This window comes from Drosophila simulans, chromosome 3L (assembly GCF_016746395.2).
Source record: "Drosophila simulans strain w501 chromosome 3L, Prin_Dsim_3.1, whole genome shotgun sequence".
NCBI classification, from domain to species: Eukaryota; Metazoa; Arthropoda; class Insecta; order Diptera; family Drosophilidae; genus Drosophila; species Drosophila simulans.
The window spans coordinates 18,863,441-18,883,538 of record NC_052522.2 but is presented as its reverse complement, the minus strand read 5'-3'; the positions used below and the strand labels follow the sequence as shown (position 1 = coordinate 18,883,538).

Genomic DNA, 20,098 nt, shown 5'->3' with positions numbered 1-20,098 from the left:
GCAATTGTGGGTGTGCGGGAAAATGCATTTTCCCCTCGATTGCCCACCAATTTTCCCCGCCTGCGTGCCTCCGCTGATCGCCATGTAATGGCTGCAAGGCAATGAATTAGTAAAAGTCTCGTAAATGGATTAGTAAAACTGTTTTATGACGCAAAATCTATCTTACAACATCTTTATTTGGATGGCTACACTTGAGATGGTTTTTATGGTCGTCCAAAGCTTGCAGCGAGAGCAAATAATTTATGTGATAGCATTCTTGATTCAAATTGGATAGTTTTCTTTTGTAGTTAGATTTTAGCTTAATTTTATAGTACTAATACAACTTAGTCAAAATTGTAGGTGCGAATATCGCATAATTATTAATTTATCGGCTTTTTGTAGGCTTTGTAAATCCATTTAAATATTTATAATTAAAACTACATAATTTTAAAGGATATAAACCCTTTTTAATATATGTGTTAATTTTGTAAATATATGAATATAATTTTAAAGCAATAAATTGTCACAAATGGCTATTGGCTGTTCAAAATCTTTTGGTATCCCTCCGTCGGCATCTTTTCAGTGTGATTTATTGTGAATCCCTTCGCTGCTTAAGATTCGGAATTTCCTAATTAAAAAAGTACACCCCTTTTAATTTAAGCGCTGTTCGTGCATTTCTGGCTGCGTCAAGTCAAGTTTCTGGACTTGACAGATGTCAATCGGAACAGGAGGCCCAGCCCATGACTCCTCCGCCCTTCGGGATGTCATTCCTCTGACCGAAAAGCTCAACTACTGGCCATGTGCGATGTTGTCCACATAGCCAGCCGTCATAATTGATGAATTTATGGCATTTCTTGGAAACGAAACGAGCCAGAAGTCTGGGCCCCCGCCATCAATATGAAACGCTACTCGAATTATTTCTGTATTCCGTATTCCGGGCTCTTCAATCGCCTTGTTTTACTTTGTTTCCAGTGAGGCAAACGTGCGAATTGCTCAATTCCTCAATTCCTGGCAGCTCAATTCTTGCCACGCTTGAAAATCTTGCGCGGCGGCTTTTCATTGACCGCAACCGAAGTGCAGAACAAGAAATGTCGAACTATAGTATGTGAGTGTAAAACCGACAAAACTCATTTTCAAATTGTTCGGCGACTACGTGACTTCCGCGAGAAATAATCCGGAGTGTGTGCGTGGAACCCTTTGATGAATCTAGGAGTGCATTGGAAATGGAGTGTGGGCACCGCGCATTACCACTAATAAGGAAAACGGTTGACAGACTCTGTACATTTTTAGAGTTCCAAAGTCAGTTAGTGCACAGCGAGAAAAACTTGTTAAGAACCTAAAACTGATGCCGCAAATTTCATAGCATTTTCATTGTTATCAAACTACCAAGGCTATTCTTCCTGTGTATCGCAACTATCTTCTTTATGAACTTATATACTGTATGCCCAACCCCGAGTAGAGGTCATAAATTTCATATATCAAATTCAGACATCGGACATGAGTTAATTGCATTTCATAATTTCCCATCTCGCCCCCATCGTCAATTAATTGGGACACAAATCATTTGTGATAATCTTCGGCACGATGATCAGAGCATTTATCTGTCAATTATTTATGGGATTTTAAGCATTCAAATCGAATTGTTTTTTCCTTACTGGCAAGTGAAGCATCCATAAGAAATCGGAACGAATTCAAAAACGAGCGATTTAAAGATGCCTTTAATTAAAAACGAGTTTTTCGTTACGGTTTTGATGTCTCCTTGATTGGCGCTTGTTTTGTGTATGGTCAAGAAAGAAAAAGTACCATTTTCGGTTGGCCGGGGTAGGGGAAAAAAAATAAGAAGAAGGTGGCCAGACGGCTGCAAAGTTGTCAAGTTAAATAAGAGCAGACTGACTGGAAGTTTTCCTTTTCACTATTTCCGTCTGCTTAGTGTTGCCGTTGCCAAAAACACGTGCTGTGTGGGCAAAAAAAAGTCCGCATTAAATTCCAAAGCAAAGCGGAAAAGCAGGGCTTTTCTCTCCTCCAGAAGTATCCTAAAAAAAAAACCGGAAACTTTTTCATTCACTTGTTAAGCGCAGAGCAACTTTATGGCCTCTCTAGTTTCGTCTCATTTTCAAGTGGAGCGGCCATAAATCTTATGTTAATTTATGCTAAAACTAAAGACCAAAACAAATTTCTGTTGTTACCACACACAAACTTATACACACGCGTATAATACAAATATTTTGTTACCAGTTTTTATGCCTTTTGTCGTCGTTTGCTGTGGCTGTTGATGACTCTTTGGACCGGCTCTTTGGAGGAGCTCCTCCACTTTGGCCCACTCCATGCCACACCACTCCAGCCAACCAGCCAGCCAGCCAAACTTGCTTTTGCTTTTGGCCCGACTCGCTTGTCATAAAGAAATTTTAATAATGTGCGGCGCCAAAAAAGTTTTTTTTCGTTGGTTGCTGTTTTTTTTATGAGCCGGCGACGTTTGGGAGTTTCATATAAAAGTGTTAAATTCAAATGAGTTCAGAATGGGCCAAAATCCGAAGGGGCGGGCCAAATGGCTTTTCCAGCTGCGACAACAGGGCGTATGCGTATCCGTATGCGAGACTTGTCAGGCCATCAATAAAGCATTTGGGTTTGATTATATAATAATATTTCGTTTCTGGAGATGCTGGGAAATAACTTGCAGCATAATACTCTGTATATGTGTTAGCATAATTATAATCATAGAGATATTGTTTGCTTTGCTAATGAGCCTTCTGTTGTTTTATCGTTACAGGTACTTCTTCATCGATTTTACATCTGGTAAGTAATCTCTGAATTGCCCTTGAAGTTCATTGTATACCCTTTCATAGGGCATATTGATTTCTAGTCTCTCGGTGAATCATCTCTCTTTTTATTGCCACTTTATAACATATTTAACCAGCAATCGGAAAATATATGCCAAAATGTTAAGTGTTCTTCATTGGTATACATCAGTTGCTTGTGAATTTATCGATATTAGTTGAATCAATTCGATAGATACATATTAGCTTTGCTGTTGCTCTTACAAACGCATCAATCTGGTCGTAACCATACTTTGGAATTCCCATCCAATCAAATATTTTTCCCCACAAAGCGCAAAGCATTTGTGGATCTTTATTGAGATATTTGCCTAATTTGACTAAGACCATCGCTCTTTCTCTTGGTCCCTGTGATTCCCTGGCCGAAGTGACCCACAAATCAAGAGGCATTAAGCTGTCTATCTGTCAATCCCCGAAAAGCATTCAACTATCTTGGGCATTTATCGCATCGCAATGCGGCACATTTACATCAAAGGTATATGTGTATCTGTATATCTGGAGGTGTCCGAGGCAAATCCCATTCAGCGCCGTCTTGGCAGTTGGCTGCATTTTCTACTCATTTTAATGATGCGCATAAAATCCACAAAATCATTTACACAAATTAAAAGTTAACTCGGGCATAAAATTACCAACTTAACACCCGCTGAAACCGGAGGAGGGTCCATAATATCTGCCGCGCCAAAAGCCCACCTGACTGGGCCACTTTCAGATGCTCAGATGTTCAGTTGGTTGGTGGGCCCCTCCTCTCGCTTTTCGCCTTTTCCTTTCATTACATTTCCCGCCACTCACCTTTGTTTTTCTTTCTATTTTTCCCCGAGCTTATCTATGTCCATGTAATTTGCAAATTTTCTAATTGTCGTTTGAAACTCAAGCCTTTGGCCAACACTTTGTTGGCCGAGTGCAGAGTGACGTCCGGCCCGGAACCGGCTCTACGTCTATCCGGGTGTCAGGGAGTTCGGCTGTCCAGGTGTACGGGTTTCCAGGTGTCCGGGCCTCCGGTTCCGAGACTAGGTGTGTTTTGTGTGCTGAAAAGTAGGTCGGTGGCCAACGCAGAACTCAATTAAATTGAAGGTGTTCATTTCGCTCGCATTGCGTTCGCTCGCTTTGCGCCTTTCCTTTGGCACTCAGCTTTAATTGCAATTAAGTTTCAGTTTCAATTTTATAACTATTTCTGTGCCCAGTTTGCCAACTAAATTGAGCACAAGGCCTTGGGCCGTGCAAGAAAATCCAATTTATGCATGTAGCCTCTACACTCTCGTGTTGCTCTCTTAACGGACTTTCAGGTTTTAAGCCACGTATGTGGAAATTGGTATCGCAATTTTCGATATCTAATTATGGATACCCTGTAACTGGCTTGCATATATATGATATTTATAATCACTGCCGATGATAGTGTATCTTTTGAACGATTTTTATTGTACTAATAGCAGTATTAGTTATGTGTATAAAATCATTAATTAACTTGATAACTTATCAGTAAGGATTTTATTTGTTAGTATCTTCAAATAAAAAGCTCTCTATTATTTATCTTTTTTATTTTTGACGAATTACAGTTTAACCTACAGAGACCAGTAACTTTTGAGGAAAAGAGTGAATCCCCTGTTTGTTTTAAAAGTACCCCTTTTTCATCCTTTTAATTTATTTATCTGGATGACATTTTTTCCTGGACTATCTACCATAAATAATTCACAATTCATTGACATATTTTTATGAATATAACTTCCGATCGTTAAACAAGACTCATAAAAAAGCGTCGGGGCAGCGACCAACTGCCTATCAGCATCTGTCCACCCCCGCCAGACCCCTTGAAAAAAAAGCCCCAGAACCTCCGACTTTATGGGGAGGCCCATTAAAACAACATGAACGCATAATTTAATTTATATTTTTTCAAGCGTGTTCCCGACTCGGGGCGACACTTCATTGTTGCCGCGCAAACAGACGGGGGGAGTGGCCGTGGAGGCTGTGCAGCCCGCCCCACATCTATGCCCCCTATATAGGATAGCATACCACCAGGCTCATCGTCAACCTTTTTGAAAATATAATCACAGCATAAAAATCAATTCCAAACGCGTGTGCAGAGAGCAAACAGACAGTCCTGAGTCGCTGGCAACGGGGGATACGCACACATGGCATCTGCCCCCAAACCCCCGCAACATGTCCCCCAAAAATCCCCCCAATCGCTTCCATGCCACCGCACAAAAATGTCACACATTTGTACAGCATTCGTGAGTCTGCAACGGGTTGACTCCGCCACCCTGCCCCACTTCCTTTCACCCAAATGGAAAAATCCTCTTGGTCTGCGAATCGGCATCAGCTAAGCAAACAACATTGCACTGCCAAACTGCGGACGGGAAAATCAGCATGCAAATAAAATAAAATAAGCGACTAAGAAAAACAATCAAATAAATGTGGCAAAACTTTCAATAACAGAAGTTATAGTTACCCTGTGGTTATATAGTCCACAAATATTGTGTTTTATTTCAAAAATACAGTTTGCTAACTAAAAAGACATGTTTATAAAATTAATGAAAAATTCATAGTACAAAATTATTACTCCAAAAGGGTTTTATCAGCTTTATAATAGGTACGCTTAATTCCTTCATATTCTTATCTAAGATATCTTATAAAAGTACACCATATTTATGGTATATGCAATACCACAATTTTATATTATCTTCGATTTGTGTCAGTCCAATAAACACAATAGTCCTCACAGGGTATTTAGCTAAGCGAAAAAATTGTCGCGAGCAAATCATAAATAGCTGGTAAACGAAGTTACCGACTGGCAGGAGCCATGCAAAGAGTCGAGTCGCTTTAGCTCCGGCTTTTCCTTTGGCTTCTGCTGCCGGATTTTCCCGCTGGCGACGAGGCGCAAATAGGACGACAGCCACATACCGAAAATTCCCCCCAAAAGCACCTCCCCCTTTGACCCAACAGGCACAGATGTGTGTAGGCGCATTAATGTGCCGGCAAAAAAAAGAAATATATATATATATAGGATAGGAAAATGGAAAATACTTTTTTGTGATTTATGGGAATGTGTGGAGGAGCCCCGGAGATTTGCCCCCCGCCTCCCTACAACCCCGCTCGCCCAGCACCTTCTCAATGTCACACACAAAAATGTTTTTCAAGCAATTTTCCAGCTGGTTTTTATGTGTGTTTGTGCATTCGTTTAACTATTTGGGCATAAAATATGACAAAGATCCCCCGCACTTTTTCCGCCCAATCTATAAGCTAAATTGTTTTTGCCTGTCGCCAGTTTATGGCCACGTGTTGGTGTGTCCTTTTGGGCCTCTCACAACATCCTCCTCCTTCGCACTTTCCCCACACTTGCTCGTTATTTTTTCGAGTGGAGTTGAGTATGGAAAATTTTTATAGCCAGTTGGCAATTTTTTTGAGCTCAAGGCAAACGCCCGGCGTAAATTTGTCATAAGCAATAGAAGACAGTGGATATTGCCTTTTAGTTACTACTAATAGCATACTATAAATAATTACAATTTAACTTCCACTCAAGGATTTTTTTACCTATTTATATTCATCATATTTTTAGTGCCATAATAACTATTTTTAACTGGTTTTTTATGTTAGCGATTCCCTTTTGCAGATCTTATTGGAATAACGAATGTCTTGTCTTTAATTTCGAGCTCCCACTCATCAAGTTTTTATTTTACTATCTGTTGCTAAACGTTAAGTTATCGTTTTACAACTATTTTGTTGCCTACTATTGATATTTGTAAAAAGTAATTTTAAATATTGTAGATAAATACAGCACTAAGCCAACACTGTTTAGATGCCTGCCCCATGAAGTTGTAACATTTTTAAGTTGTTGCTGGCGCTCTCGAGTGGCATAAATCTTCAAGCCATCAACTTCAACAATGTATCGTTGTCTCTTGAGACTGCCACAGAGCCTCCCCATCTCGGTTCCCCCAAATCTCGGTCTCGCTGTCTTTCTCCAAACCGTCAAGTTCAAGAGGCACTTGTCGCGGATTTTAACAACTTTATAGACACAATGGGCAGAAGAAATCCGCGAGCGAAGAGGCTGCCACAGCCACAAAAACTTTGCGTGTGCCACTTGTAAGCAATTTCAACTGTCAATAGCTTCGAAATCCGAATATTAACGAACATAAACAAATGAGCGAAACAGAAAAACTGCTTAGGTTAACACCCAACCGAGTCAAATGGCTCAAAGCAGCCGGCCTGGCGATGGAAACTTGTTTCTTGCCCCGGGCACTTCCCGCACCAAATATGGCATGTGGTATCGCTGCTAGTATATTGGCAAGCCCATTTTGCTGATTTCGCAAGAGCAAAGTGTGGCGGAAAAAGTATCTGCATGATTTGTATCTCGCAGATACAAAAAGGCGCCAAGCGGTGCCGTTCATCCATCAGCAACTGTGACAAATGTCCGTTTCACAACCTTCGGGTAGCCGCTTCGAATCAATTTGCCCGGGTTACTTCGCATACAGCCAAGAGCCCATAACTAAATCATAATTTATAGGCCCTAACCCCAGCTGGCCGGATTCCATCCTCGCCATTTCCCCAATGCCCATTGCCCGCAAATAATTTCATTTTTTCACCGCTCTCCGGCCAAAGGAAACATTTTCAACAGTGGGTGGAGCTGTGAATATTGGCCATTAAATTTATGCCCAGAGATAATAACACAAGCGGCAAGTCGTTATAAGTACAGGGGCAAAACGCAGGATGGATATGGCAGGGACCGGGCCAAAGGAGCGCGGAGCGGAGGATGCGACGACTAAAAATAAAATTATTGCTTGGCAAACTCGTCTCGAGATGCAAAGGCAGCGATAGAGAGACTGACTGGGACTCGTACCACATCTCCCCAGTCCCATGATTCAGCTCCAGGTGGCAACTGCAGTGGATTGCGACCAGGAGTCGGGGGAGGGGGTAAGAGCTGTGGAGCTGGGATTGAAACCCTGCCGAGAGCTGGACCTGGGCACCTTGGCCAATTACCCAAAGCCCCGCCATTCGCTTTCCGTCGGTTACCCTCGGAATGGTCTCCTAACCACAGAACCCTGGTGCAAATCATCAAGCAATTTGCTGTTCTTTCTAATTTCAATTCCTTTAAATATACACACTATTAAATATTTAAGAAACAAAAATATTCTTTGATGTATAGAACAATTTCACGAAGCTTAACATTTTGAATCTCTCAAGCCTTTCAATTCACCTTTCCCGATGTTTCAATCTACCTGGAACCACTGTGCAGTCCTGCGACTCGTTTTGTATCTGGTTGCAACAATATTTGGTTGCCAACTTGGCCAATGTATCAACAGCGTTTAGGCTGCTGCCTGCTGTAGCTCCTCGGTCTTCTGCTTCTTCCGATTCTCCCGATTCCGCTCCTGTTACTCCAAGTTGTGGCTGGTATTGGATCGCTTGGTTTGGGCCCGTGTTTGTGTTTGCGTTTGGGCTCGGGCCTCACTTTTGGTAAATATGTGTGGACGCGGGGAGCTAGAGGCCCTTGGCTAGCAGATTCCCTTCTTGTAGGCAGCGACTAACAGCCAAGGCACACATCGACATCCACATCCTCGTTTTCGTCCCTTTGCTTAGTTAACTATGCAGTCAGCCTTTCGTGTGTTTTGCCCACTCCCTGGTACTTGGGCTCATATCTGATATTGCCAGAAGCTTACCTTCCTCCCCTGCGTTTTGCCCCTTTTGTGTTGCTGTTGTTATTGGCCAACACATCCAATGGATCCACAAAGTCATCAGCATCAGCTTCAGTATCATCCTCGCAGTGTGCAGATGCTATGGCCCAGTGGAGAGCTGTTTAACTGTTTGGCTCAACCACCCGGTGGCAGTCTGTTTGGCCTGCTAATATGCAAACAGAGCTGCCAACTTAATGAAATTGAAATGAGCAAATTAGACAACGTTTGTGCAATGGGCAATAGGGGATTTGGCTGCGACGACAGTGCCGAGAAAATAACCCCCGTGCTGCATTGGAGGCGCAGATGAGAGTCCTAATAGCCGGGCACATCTGACATTGAATTATTGAGAATCGCAGAGGGAGGTCATTTATGCACAGCGAGCTTCCTTTTATGAGAAGCGCAGAGAAGGGCGGAAAACGTTTGTAAAAGAGTGGTCTTACCAGAACTGATCTTGTTATTATAGAACATAAAAGAGAATCTTCTTAAGAGTCATAATCAGAATAATCATTTAATAGGTTTAAATAAGAATCGTTTGCTGTTCTCAACACTTAAGATTAAGCCAAAGCCCCTGCAAAACATTGCGTCCCATTTGCATTTCTGCAAGAAAAAAGATAAAGGAAAGCCGATGAATCAAACAGAACGGACTTCCCTTCTTGCCCAAAACGAAATCATTTCAGACATTTCTGCAGTAGCCAAAGCCCATAAATCTCTCATCTCAATTTCTCAACTTAGCAGCTGCTGCCACATGGAAAAACTAGTCTAGCCATTAGGACACACTCCAATAAAAATGCAACTCCCACAAATCGCACAAAAAGAACCCTGGCGTGTGGAGGTGAAAGGAGAAATTGGAGATACAAACTCACATGTCATGGACTTCGCTGGGATGCAACTTCGATACCAAAACACACTGATAGATACAAACGACTTCATGACTGCACAAAAGAACCCTGACGATGATGATGATGATTTGCACAAAAAACAAGTGGAAAAGGAAATTTATTTTTTCAACTGTCTGCATCATTGAATTGGCTGGGCAAACGAACGAATTGATGAATTGCCCCGGCTCAAGTGGCAACAGTTTAGACCAAGGAACACGGGGATAGATCAATAAACGGACGGAGCGGAGTATCGACTCATTAACTTGAAGTCCATCGCTGCACTTCTTTTGTTTATTGAAGTTTAGCATAGGGCTGAGCTAAGCCGTCATGGTCTTTCTCATAAAAATTTATGTTAATTTCTTTTAGAGCCCCGACTGCAATCTGTGACTGCATGCGTAATGAGCTGGGGGCCAAGTTATGTAAACAACCGAGAGGGGAATGAAAAAAAGAAAGAGCTCCTCTCCCTCCACTTGCAGCTCATTAAAACATCACGAACAAATCAAAAATTTAAATAATGATTAACGCCAGCCCGAATAGTTCCGATACATCTATACATCCACCTACAACGCCAGAATCGCCCCTCTTCCTCGAAAACTTCATGCTACAATTGAGAATTTCTACGAAAGATGCTCGTTTTGTGAAAATGCAGTGTAAACATTTAAAGTAAACAAAATAGCTCGACGCCGACGTGAGCTCAACAAATTAACTGCAGCCGTTTTCGAGGAGACAACGCGTCGTATGAGCAACCGTCGCAGCATTTGTGTGGATTTATTTGTATTTATTTTCCAGTCAATATAAACTATGTGAATTTTTACTGTACATAAAGGCAGTGCGAACAAAAAACGACCGGGAACATATAGGAGCAGCCATAGTTGGGGCTAAGTAAATAAATCAAATGCAACAGCGCACGATCCAAATAGTTGAGATGACTTCAGTCGCATCGGATTGAGTTTGGTTTTTTCTTCGTATTTTCCTGGAAGTGCAAGCCAAGCTGGCGGGACAAGAGTTTTGTAAATAAACAAAGCTGATAAACTTTGAAATAAATTCCGGAGTTGCACTTGGTAATCTCTCTATTCAAAGGGCGAAAGATTTCTCTATTGATTAGTGCCGATGCCATAAACGATTGAATGCTTCTTTTGTTGGAAGCAAGAGGATTGTCTTGGTGCTTTATGCTGAATCTACAATATATATAATATACACTTTCATTAGAAGTGGTATGTTTTTTTAGTGCTATCAAATATTTTCTTATTTTTTAAACGACAACTATACAATTTCCCTTGCTTCATTTAAACATATGTACATGACTGAGACTAACTCAACATACTTTATGTATAAAACAGTATAAACATTATAAGGTTTCCATCTTATCTCCTACCTTTTTGCTTGGTCTGGTATACTTTAAATATAAATTGCTGCTTGCATTAATCCCTCGCCCTAGCCAAAAATTCCCTCCGCTTTTATCCGAAAAACCGCCATGGAATAGTTTTTGTTGTGCATTAAAATTCCTCGAGTGTAATCTACTAGAAACGTTACGCTTGCAACCTGCCAAACTTTAGCTAGCCACACACAGCCATCTAAGTGTACATTTACCCCAGGGTTCAGGACCTAATCTCAAAGCCCAGGCAACAGGAGGAGCTGCACGGCAGAGGATCCTGGGGATTCCCCATTTCGAGTCAAAGTCATTTGCCAAAAACTGGGCAACAACAACAGCTCATCAACACCTTTAGTCAGCCATTTTTCAACATGGCGATAATATGGCCACACAAGGCACAGCTGGGGAAATGTACACTGAGAAAAAAGTAACAGATTTAGGTTGTAAAATAAGATATATCATATGATAAAAAAAAGGTAAAAGGTTGAGCTTCTAGTGAATGGTACTATTATCATTTAAGCTTAAGCTTAAAATCTAAGGAAGCCAATCAAATCTTAATAAAAGAACGAAAGACTATCAAACCATTTTTTTTTTTGCGTGTGGAAGGGACCCGGAATAGCGAGGCAAATACGCAAAAACCCGGCGCACACTAAATCCACTTAAATTAATTGCAAAAGGTGATTACGTTGCTGTTTTGCCTGTGGAGTGCGGACTTTTTGCCTGGCAGCAAACAGACAGCGAGCAGACAGCTGAGAAATGAGACCGCCCCTCCTGGATTTGCCACGCAGGATATCAAGGAGCTGCAGTAGGGACTTAGGACCTGCGACCGGGCAAACGTCGCCATTTCTCTAATGCCAGCGGGCAATGGCAAACACTCGACGACAGGCTGCGAAGCTGTAGCTGTGGAAAGATATGCAGCAAGTCCTTCGTCCTGGCATCAGGACCCTCCATATCCCCACTTCCGCCACCTCTAATGGCCTTGCACGGCTGCACTGAGAGAAAATATATCTTGTGGTGCTTGTTCATAACTCTTTCAAGGATACTTTCGAAAGTAAATTTTCCAATATCAATACACTCTAGTTTTATCATCATTTTAAGCTGTTTCATTTTAAATAAACAGTGAAGTATTCTTTACAGGAGACCGCACTTTTTTTCCAAGTTTAAAATGTTGCAGGTGACTGTCTCTTCATCTTTGCAAAGTAATTTGCAAAGAGGCGCGGCGGGAAAATGTCAGTGGTGGAGGTTGGTGTGGGAAAACAGAAAGCAAGTGCCGCCAAAATGCAGTCAAGGATAAAACGGCAACGGCACGGGATGCCAGGATACCAATAACTGCAGATGAAGGCATCCTGTTTCGCTCAAGGCTGCTCATCTGCTCTTGTTCTTGCCGTCCTCTTACGCACTCGTTGGGCGACAAGGTGTTAAGGTGTCTCGATGTCGTTAACTGTCATCTGCGCTCGCAATTTCCGTTCATGCGGGCTTATAAATTGCGAGAAGAAAAGGGAAAAAATATCAAAGTTCACTTTGTATATCGAAAAACTTGAGAAGGGACTATCTATAAGTAAATATATAACAACGCATTTAGAATTTAACTAGTCGCTTACTTTGAGCTTCTAATACTTATTTACTTTTATATATTTTGTATTTGTCTTTTTTGCAATAAAAAAGTATGGAAATTATAATATTAGTTACCTTGATGTCAACGTATAAACGTTGTTTTCCATGATGCGACTTTGAATTCCCGCCCCCAACTCCCTATTTTTTGCATACGTGCGTGTTTGTGTGCTTAAAATGTCATTAAAGCACGGAAAGGGCGTGACTGCGAGGACATTTTCAGGACGAGACCCGGATAGGGAAGTCCAAACGCAGCAGCCCCAGCGAAAAACAGAAACCAGAGACCAGAAGCCAATCGAGCAAATATTTGGCGAATATTCCCCACTCGGCAGCTCATAAAGAGCATCGAGATGTCTTCGACTCGCAGATAAAAGCCAAAAACATCCTTAATCAGCGCCGAGAGGTTTCTCCGCCTTCTCTTTGCTTCTGTGGGTGGGCGTGGCGTTTGGGAAATTTATTGATAATTGATTATTGCTTCGTTAGGTCGCGTTTAAGGCGGCGTTTTGTGGTTCGGCGCTTATCTTTTTCTCTTGTTTGTAGCTGCAAATTGAAAATGCAAATTGCCCAGATGATTGCTCCTCCGGATTCCCGTTGCCCGTTCCGCTTTTCCCACTCTGATTTTCCGCTTTCCTCACGACTGCAGTGTTTTTGTTGTCTTCTCGTGCCTTTTGATGTTTCGGCGGCGGCTTCCTTTGGGGAAAGCAAATTTTCATAAATTTTTAAAACAAACACACGAGTTGCCTGGACAAAAAAGCTAAGAAAAATCTGGGAGCGGGAAGGAAAGCGGAAAGCTGAGTCTCGATTGGAGTTGGGCTTGGTGGCTTTTTAACGCCATTTTGTGGCTACCCTGTAATCTGAGGGATTTTGTGTTAATAGTGGTGATATTTAAAAAAAAATTCAATACGAAATAATTTTTTAATTTAGTTATTATTGTGTTGTTTTTATGTAAATGGGATTTCTTGCCTTCTTGATAGGAAATAGTATCTTATTTCATTAATGAGCAGCATTATTCCAAATTAGCGAGCTTTAATTTCATCCCTTGCACACCGCACAGGGTATCCCATTATTCATCAAACTCCGCCACAATGAATACCATTTTTTACTGCCTTTGTTGGTGCCTTTGTTGTTGTTGTTGCTAGGACGTGCCTATGTGCATTGCTTTTGCTCACCTTTTGAGCTTTTAAATTATTTTCCAAGCACGTAGCTTCTGTCGGCTGTTTGCGTATTTAAACATGGCCATCATGGGCGTCTGCTGGTGGGGAGGGGGGCTTATGGGGCGGGGGGTGTCCCGAAGAAATGCAGGGGACTGGGGTGAAAAGCGCGTAGCGGCATTTGCTTTGCCGTTGCCTTTAAAAGGATTTGCGCAATTTGCGTTTTATTTTAGGGGTTCGAGGGGCGTGGGTGGGGGTGCTTTCTTTTTTGTGAAGGGGGTTCCTGGGGAGCCAGGGCTTTTGGGGGTGTGATGGGTTCGGGTTGTTGACAAACAAACAGCGGCGTTGAGTGACGCCGAAGACAGGAGAAGTGAGGCAAAGGACCTAGGATATGCTGAACAGGACAAGCGGCAAGCTTTGTGTTTGACAATGTCCTTGCTGATGTCGCGTTTCGCCCCCACAGGCGCCCCTTTCCGTACGTGACTTGCATTTTATTTTGCCCCAAAACCCAGCCCACAACCCAGAGCCCACGCCTTTGCACCATCCGCCCAGCGGAGAAACTCGTTAGTAATTTACGAAAAGGAAAAAAGGAACGAGAGATCTCGCCACAGATAGAAATGCGGAAAACCGGGGATTCAGCTAGCTGCATGTTTTCAAAGCAATCAAATGCTCGTCTATATTCATATGGGAATAGTTGCGCTGCGCGGCCATCTAAAAATATATAGACTCTACAGTTTTTGTGAAGTGCCCGCATGTCTGTACTTTTTTTCGTTCCTATTCCTTAACTGCAAATAATTCCATCATCAGTTGAGCGAACAGAGCCGAAAATTTTTTCGGGAATTTAATAGAAACAGAAACCGGCAAGGGCAACGATTGATAGCCACTTGAAAAGCGGCCTCTGGTTTGCCTTCAATATCAGGTGCACTGACAAAAATCAGCAGTAGGATCTTCTTAAATGGGTCCCTCGTTGTTCGTTAAGCATGGCTAAAAAATAAAAAAATTGATAGGCATTAAATATACTGAACATTGAATTTTTCAATGCAATATTCTTTGTTTAGTGTTTAAGTAATCATTTATTTTGATGCAAAAATAAATATTTTTAAAATGTTTAATGGAAATAAAATCAACATAGATCCTTAAAGAGAACTAGTAACTTTTTGGTTCTATGTATTTGCTGACATTGCACAGTGCACTCTGAACCGAATTCGTTGGGTGGGCTTTTGGCACAGTGGGACACAATGGGAAGTGCACTCGCCCACAAACTACTCCTGCAGTTGGGGCTCCCAGATCGCAGCATGTGGAGCGGTGGAGAACATTTGTGGGTTCCGGGTGGTTTTTTGGGGCTTATTCAATCCTTAATGGCCTCAGTCGCAGCGTCGAAAGAGTTATTGAAAATGTTTTATTGTGTGCATTTGATTGCTGTAAGTGTTGAGGTCCTCCACCAGCTCGGCCTGGTGTCTAACTTATAAATATTTCAATAACATTTGAAGTGCGCCTGCCTCGCCGACTGCCTGCTGGATCCCCAATGCCCCCTTCCTTTCCCTTCCGAAATGTAAATGCACTTTCCATTGTGCGCTGGTGTCTGGTGCTTTTGGCACTCCAGATTTAGATCGCAGCCATGGCACTTGCCATATTTGGATAACCAATCCGAAATTCAAGATATATCCACTGCCAAGGGATAATTGAGTAGGATTACTAGACTAGATCATGACTATTATACCTATAACAATTAAGAACTATTTTAATTATGTTAACGTGAAGGAAATACTATTGCTAGTACTAATACTACTTCGCTTAAATATCAAAACTTTTTTTAAATGAAATGTTGCATATTGAATTTATTTTAGATTTTATCTGTAACGTGAATCAATTATTCTATAAATATTATATTTACTTATTTACAAACATGGCAGTTTTCATTTCAATATACCGCCGAAATGCGAAACATCTCGATCTAGTGCACCGCATAAACGCTCCTTCTGACCATATTTGAACGGGCTTACGGGCTGTGTTAGCCAGCATTTGTTGGCTCGCTAGATGAATTCTATGGCACGTTCGATATGGTTCGATATGCACACACATAGACGGCAAACACTTTCAATTGCGAGAGAGTGTGTGTTTGGGCCTTAAAAACTTTCCACAGCCGGGCCAAAAGAGTTTCGACCCATCGACTGATGCAATCGTGGCTCACTCCATTTTCCTACCGGCACGAAAAAAGACGTCGAAGCCTTTCGGCCTGGCCTAGAAAAGTTTAACTCAATTACGGGCCCAGTCGGCACACGTGACTAACTGGGATTCTGTATCAGATGAGGTAAGGTTAGCCGAGGTTATTTGAGCATGGTCGCAATGGAATGGAGTGAGCCCAAAAGCTGGCCAAGCATTAAGCAGGTCGACTCGGGCCACCTACAAATCCCCTTTTCAAAACTCATTAGCACAAATTTGTGCCTTTCAATACAAGTTAGGAGGCAAATCTGCGGAGGGCAGCCGGGTGGTTCCTTAGATTATTGTGGGAGTCTGCTGGGCTAATTTGGGCTAGCTGACAAAATTTATGCTGATTGTGGGGCAATTTACGAAAATTCCTACCGTCTACAGTTGGAAAATTTTCGGGTTGCCTGCGAGCCATGAGTTCGGAAACCTTTGACCCGAAAGTAAAAAATGTTCTCTTTCTGTTTTCCATAACATGTACAAGGCACTCAGCCATGAAACAATGGAAATAAAATAATAGAAACCTTTTCCTTTGCTGTTTTAGTTACCCTTTTTAGAGGATTGGTTTGAATTGTTAGGTTGGGTCAGTTTTTTTAAGATTTTAGGTGAGAGAAAAAGGAAATAATTGAAAAATATCCCAAAGTGTTCTTCTCTGTAAATTATTCTTGAGACAAATTGTTCTAGGAGTGAATATATTTAAGGATAACATCAAATATATAAATTCAAGAACGTTTACTCGCTTGTGCCTAACTTAAATCCAAATCTAAGTCCTCCTAACTTCCATGCATTTTTAATCTAATTTTGAACTGTTTTGTTTTCTTTTTCAGATCCAGCCTGACTTTTGTCTAATTTATTGAGTGCAGCCGCCGAACAAGGTAAGCAAAAAAGAGTTTAACCTTTTTTAGTACCCCAATCTATATATGCAAAGTAGAGTTAAATGAATCAGAGCTTGCGGAGTTGGGTGAAGAGGTCCTAGTCGACTCCTTGAAGCAGCGTTCTTTCGGTCGTCGCTTGGTTTCCGTTTCCGCTTTTGGCTTTCGCTTTTTCATTTCCGCCTAATAAACTACATAATTAAACTGGCAGGCAATGGGATTAAAGGATTCAGCGGCTGAGAGCCCCGAAGGAGTCCAACTCACACACACTCACTTGAGCATCCGAGTTGGTTTCTGGCCTCAGCCAAAGTTTCGTTCACGAATTAAGCTAAATTAATTTTTGTTCCTTGCCGGCGCTGTTGCCAATGCTACTTAAGTCCTTTGACTTTTGCCTCGTTGGATGATGGAGCTCTGGCCGTTAGTAGTCCTTTCTTCTAATATATGTGCTTGTCTCGTAGCATCGCCTTAAATTAATGATGTGTTTTATGCGCTCCTGTCGTTGGTCATGCCGAAGAAAAAAGTATATTAGGGAAAAGAGGGGAAAAAATCACAGCAAATGCCATTTAGACGTCGAAAGCGCAGCATTAGCAGTAAATAAAATAGGATAATGCGACAAGTCGACCGCAAGGAAGCAGCTAACCAGAGGATCCAAAATTAGGGGCATACAAAAAGGGAGGTTCGTGGTGGAGAGTATAATTTAGAAGGGCATTGTCGACTGGAAAATTAGCTACTTCAGTAGATAACTATTACTCAAAAAAGATTCAAAATATGTGTTCGCTAATAACTACTTCTGCTGTTATAATACATTTAATAATACATTTTATTTTCAATGCACAACATCATCGTTAAAAAACCGGTCTAATGTCTCCCTTAATTAGGCTTAGATTAAAAGCCCCAATGAAATCCCCTTCAGATTGAATTAACCCAGTTGAGACGATTTATTACCCAAAAAGAGTATCGCAAACAGGACAGATGCTGCAATGCAGGAAGCCAAAGGATGTGGAACTCCTGACTATGACAGGCCAAAGGATTATGTGTCCTTAGCCAGCGCTCTCTTTGTGTCTCCAGCTATCTGGTTCTCGTAAGCCAGCAATTTTTCATAGAAAAGGAGACCGCAGGAAGCAGGGGCGTTACACCTGGCCTCCAGAATAAACCACAAAACCGTAGAAACTCTTTCCCTACCGAATGACTTAATACAATCTGACTGCTGGCATCGATGAAGACAAACAGAATCGGGTGTGTAAACAATATTTCGGGGTACAAATCGGTCTCGCAAGCCGGAATCAGAAATCTGTTTAGCCCAGAATGTGGATTGCTCCGAGTTCTTACACAAATATTTTGACAAAACGCCTGCTGTTTTCCACATAAATATTTATATTTGCCCCGAATGCACCACACACACACACCGAATACCCACTCTCCTGGCAGCCGAAACCCGAAGGATTCGGAGTATCTTATCGTGGCATCTCTACCTGCCGCAGACTTCGAACATGGACCAGCATCATTGTATCTGTATCTCTGCATCTGTATCTTCTGGCATCACACGGGCGCATTAATCTGTCGTGCGTACACAAATTCCGGCCCCCTTTCCTCGTCCTCGGAAATCGAATCCACAATCCACAAAAATGCACTTAAATAAATTACAAACGCTCTGTCACCCAGCGGTCGAAGAGTTTTTTGGAGTCGCATGTCGCGGGTTTATCGTTCGCCGGGCATCGCCTGGCTTTTCTTATTCGAAGTTTACTCTTTAATGAATTTCTTGGTTCTGGCTCAACTTCTCCACTTCTCCTTTTATCCTGTCCCCGATCTGCGTGCTAATGAAATAAATGCCCGGACAGCGGAGTCGTTCTCGAATGGGTTCTCAAGTTACCCGCTGCCTTGGAACACGAACATGAGCAATCTGTGACATTGCCCACATATGGTAAACGCTCGCGGCCGATAAAAAAAGTAAAATCTACTAAGGGGACTCGAAAATACGATACTGAACAAAATGCATATAGGAATTATGAGACAGTCATGGCACATAAATTCCTCAATGTGTGTGGGATCCTACACAAAACTGCTGGGGAGTGTTTCTTTCGAGCTTGGAAAAGAGTAATCTCGGAGAAATCTTGCTGGGGAGTTCGGCTTGTTGAACAAGTTTATTAGATTGATTTATTCCCGGGAATATTCGTTTGTCTCGATCGTAATTTCATTATTTGTTTGTTATTTAAATCGTGCCGCCAATTAATATGCTGTGTGATTTATCATTTAAGGAGTGTAATTAGTATTTCATGGAATTAAAGCTTAGTTTGAAGAAGTCTTTACCATTTTAGAATGATTTATTCAAGCCCTAAGTAAAATACTTTATATAATTAATAGGAAGATCTTTGATATCTTAGGTAGAAAATGGTATCTATGGATGTATGGTCTTTTACCCACTGGTTATAGATTGTTTATCGACTTCCCCTAGACTCTATTTGATGGAGCAATCCATCCCCCGAAAAATAATCACACTTCGTTCACAAACCAATTGACATTGGCCATAAATATTCCGCAACTAACTCCTTGCAGTGCTGGCTGCTTAATTATTAATTTCGCATTTACCGCAAAACGTTTATTGGACTTCGTGTTCCGTTGCCAGTATCCACTTAGGCCCCAACCACCCGATTCTCCGATTCACCAATCCCCAAATCCAAGGAAGCCGCAAGTCGAAAGCAATCTTCCCCAGTCGTCGAACTTATTTCCTCAATTGCATAAATCGAACAGAAATTTGTGTTTTGGCGCGTGTCACGAATGAGCAAAACAAGTTAAAAGACCCGAAAAAAGTCGAAAAAAAAACCGAAAAAAAAACCAAAGCGACCAACTCCTGCTCTCTAATTTTCCTGGGCTTTCGAGACAATGTGACAAGGTCTGGCCCACAGCCGCCCCCAAATATCAGTCTATAGTCTGTTTGTCACCCAAGTCATTTACATGCTCCGCCCGACTACGTGACTCACATACACATAGTTGGGCACTCCGGGCCTCCAAGATATTTCTGTGGGGATTTCTGTGGTTGCCCCACCGACTTGGCCTGGGCCACATTTGATCAAAATGCGAGCGTCCGCCGGGAGACCGAAGCCCAGACTGGGACTCAAGTGAGTCACGAACGCCGTCGATAAAATATTTAAAATTCATTTCTAACATTTTAGCCCGCTCTGCTCATCACATCGATTACTCATGCCCCCGAATTTGAACCGTTAACTGCAGCAGTTGAATGCAGTCTGGAAAATTAGATAATCATAGTTAGTCAGATGTAAAATTAAACAGCCACTCAACTTATCAATATTCTATAAAATGCATATGAATTTTATATATTTTCTTTTTCATATAAAAATGTGAGTCATATAAGATGAAGTAATTACGCTACTTTCATTTGTACCCAATTCAAAAGAATGCACTTTTAATAATCTCTAAGAATTTGGTATAAATTATTCCGAGTGTAGATAACTGTGGTTATAACTGCAAGTTGTGTGTTGGCTCTGCCATATCTTGATAAGTCTCGAGTTGTGCTTTGATTT

The 20,098-nt window shown here is 41.7% G+C and overlaps 1 protein-coding gene across 1 annotated transcript in view; it reads left to right on the top strand.

Annotated features, from left to right (window-relative positions):
* The window catches only part of LOC27206210 (frizzled-2), an 89,812-nt gene that overhangs the window by 31,931 nt on the left and 37,783 nt on the right, over positions 1–20,098 (top strand). Inside the window, exons 4-5 of the mRNA XM_039294217.2 lie at positions 2,747–2,772; positions 16,515–16,562. The gene's annotated coding sequence lies outside the window, so the exon portion shown is untranslated. The remainder of the gene's footprint in view (positions 1–2,746; positions 2,773–16,514; positions 16,563–20,098) is intronic.